The sequence below is a fragment of the Microtus ochrogaster genome (assembly GCF_000317375.1).
Source record: "Microtus ochrogaster isolate Prairie Vole_2 chromosome 14 unlocalized genomic scaffold, MicOch1.0 chr14_random_1, whole genome shotgun sequence".
NCBI classification, from domain to species: domain Eukaryota; kingdom Metazoa; phylum Chordata; class Mammalia; order Rodentia; family Cricetidae; genus Microtus; species Microtus ochrogaster.
The window spans coordinates 942,046-944,368 of record NW_004949096.1 but is presented as its reverse complement, the minus strand read 5'-3'; the positions used below and the strand labels follow the sequence as shown (position 1 = coordinate 944,368).

Sequence of the window (2,323 nt, the reverse complement as noted above, 5' to 3'; positions counted from 1 at the left end):
CCCCCCCGAAAAGCTGGATTCTCTTTGGTTTTCCTTTCGAATTTTACAATAAATGAAGTTTTGGGCACTGAAGAAATTTGAACACTAAGTCCTCCAATAATTCAAATGATACGAAGTCTGAGGGAGAAAAAAAAAGACAAGTCAATCCGATTTGTTCTCTGATCAAGGAGGGCACCAGAGTGAGACCGCAGCAGAGGAGGTCCCTGGCTCGCCCTGGGCGCGGGGCGAGTACTCCGGTCAGAGGTAATTATGTCACCGCGTTTTCTCACCGTGACGGCCGAATAAACACAATCTCCAATAAACATCTCTAATGAGGGAGGAGGCCCGAGGATGACTGGGTTTGATTTATGACTGGAGGAGAAGGTCCACTTCCTACTGCGAAGCGGGCAACCTGCTCACACTCAGCTCCGGGAAAAGGAACTGGCGGAAGAGAGGAGCTCTGTCCAGGTAAGGTGCGCAGCCCGGTGGCTGCTTTGCCCGTGGCCTCGCTTGTAGACAGGCGCGCAGAGGGGACTCTCTCAGAGTTCCGCGTGAATCCTAGGCACCTGTCACAGGTGCTTGAAATCCAAGTGAACTGTCAAAGTGCCCCCAGCAGGTCTAGAAAGAGGGCGCCAGGAGCGCGAGTGGGAGTGGGAGAGATCCAGGCCAAGCTTGCCCTAAGGCCTCATCAAACTTCCCCGTGGGGTGCTCCTGTGACCCGACTAAGCCAGCCTGGGTATGTCATATAGCTTAGGGCTTAGCTGAGAGTTTCCAACCGGGCGGAAACACTATTTAGTCTAAGTTTAGAGTAAACTCTTTCCTGACCCACTTCGGGAAAGTTCCGGCCTTCTGGTAGCCAGAGCAAGGCTGGGCACCCTCCCTCCAGGGCACTCAGCGGCAAGGCTCCCCTGGAGCTTACCCGCTTCCCGCCGGCAGTAGCGCTGGCAGTAGCCCGCTCCCGGTAACCGGAGCCCGCATTCTAGCTCAGTGAGAATCGCTAATTATTAGGTCTTCCGAAGGGAAGCTCAAATCACACGCTGGGGCCTTCGCGCGCTGCCCAGCTCTGGAAGTCCGCATTCTTTCATTCTTTCGTCCTTTGCTTCTTTCGGCGGAAACGAACCCCAGTATCTCTGACTTTGTTACGGAACATACATCTACACTTTGCTACCTCGGGGAAACTTTTGGGGTGCTTCCATGAACCCTGCGCGAGGCTTAGTGGCTTCTCCAAGCGTGAATGTCGCTTAATTGCGACGGGAAGGCATGTTGCAAACTGCTTGCCCACCGCTTGCTTTTCTTAGGATCTTTAGATTGCAGTCACAGATAACCCCTGCCTCCCCCACCTCACATCACACCCAGCTCAGGGCCAAACAGGAAGTCTACTCTTGAGACCATAACGATTTGTTACTTTTATAAAAGCAGAGTGCTTAGCTAAGACACTCCCCCCCCCCGTCCCACCCGCGGTAATTCTTCTTCTATCTTTGTAAGCCTTGTTTTAAAGGAAAATAATCAAGCCAGAAGCCAGAGGGCTTCTGCGACTTGAGGACACCGGTTGCGAACAGCGGAGAGGGGCACTAACGCGGTGGGTGCCAGCTAGAGCTAGGGCGGTTACCTGCGAGCCGAGGGCGGGGTGGCAGGTGAGCCTGGTGGCGCGGGTTCCCACACTTCTTACAGCCGTTTCACAGGGGAAGTAGCAGATTTGACAGTCGGGTTCTACGCGAGGACCTGCCCCAGAGTTTAAATGTCAATGATTAGAAAAGAGGGTGCTCCGGCAGGCGCTAACTTTCCTTAATATCCACGCCAGCGCTGTCCTCATTGGTTGCCTGGCGCGCGTGACGTCACGGCGGCCAGAGTTGGGTTCAGCCCGGCAGATTAGCTCTCCGGCCCCGCAGGAGCCTCCTCTTCAGTCAGAGTCTAACTCGCTTCATCCCAAGAGTCTTCCGGGGTCTAGCCCCGTAACTGCAGACGCCCAGCTTGCCTCTGGCTAGTATTGTCCTCCTTCAGGCTCAGAGTCAAGCCCCTCCCCCTACTCCCAAGTGAAAAAAGGTCCAGCCAAGTGCTCTGGCCCTCCAGCACAAGGACCCCGTGGTGCCTGCCTTTAGGTTAGTGAGTTATATAAGTAACCCCCTAGCCTGCCCCTAAGTTCTCTAGGGAGTACCTTCATCAGGATGAAGACCACACAGGGTCTAAGGGGACTTCAGCAAGTTCTTTTCACTAGGAGACCCAATGGGTAACTCCATCGGTCCCTCGCTTTCATAAGTCACCAGTTGGACACAGACTGAGGCTCCAGCAGTGGATGAGCAAACTCGGTCCCCAAACTGGGCCAAACCTAGGCCTGTTGGCATCT

The 2,323-nt window shown here is 54.5% G+C and overlaps 1 protein-coding gene across 1 annotated transcript in view; it reads right to left on the bottom strand.

Annotated features, from left to right (window-relative positions):
• The window catches only part of Pax6 (paired box 6), a 28,342-nt gene extending 26,643 nt beyond the window's left edge, over nucleotides 1–1,699 (bottom strand). Inside the window, exon 1 of the mRNA XM_005364025.3 lies at nucleotides 1,589–1,699. The gene's annotated coding sequence lies outside the window, so the exon portion shown is untranslated. The remainder of the gene's footprint in view (nucleotides 1–1,588) is intronic.
• Between the last annotated feature and the right edge of the window lie 624 nt (nucleotides 1,700–2,323).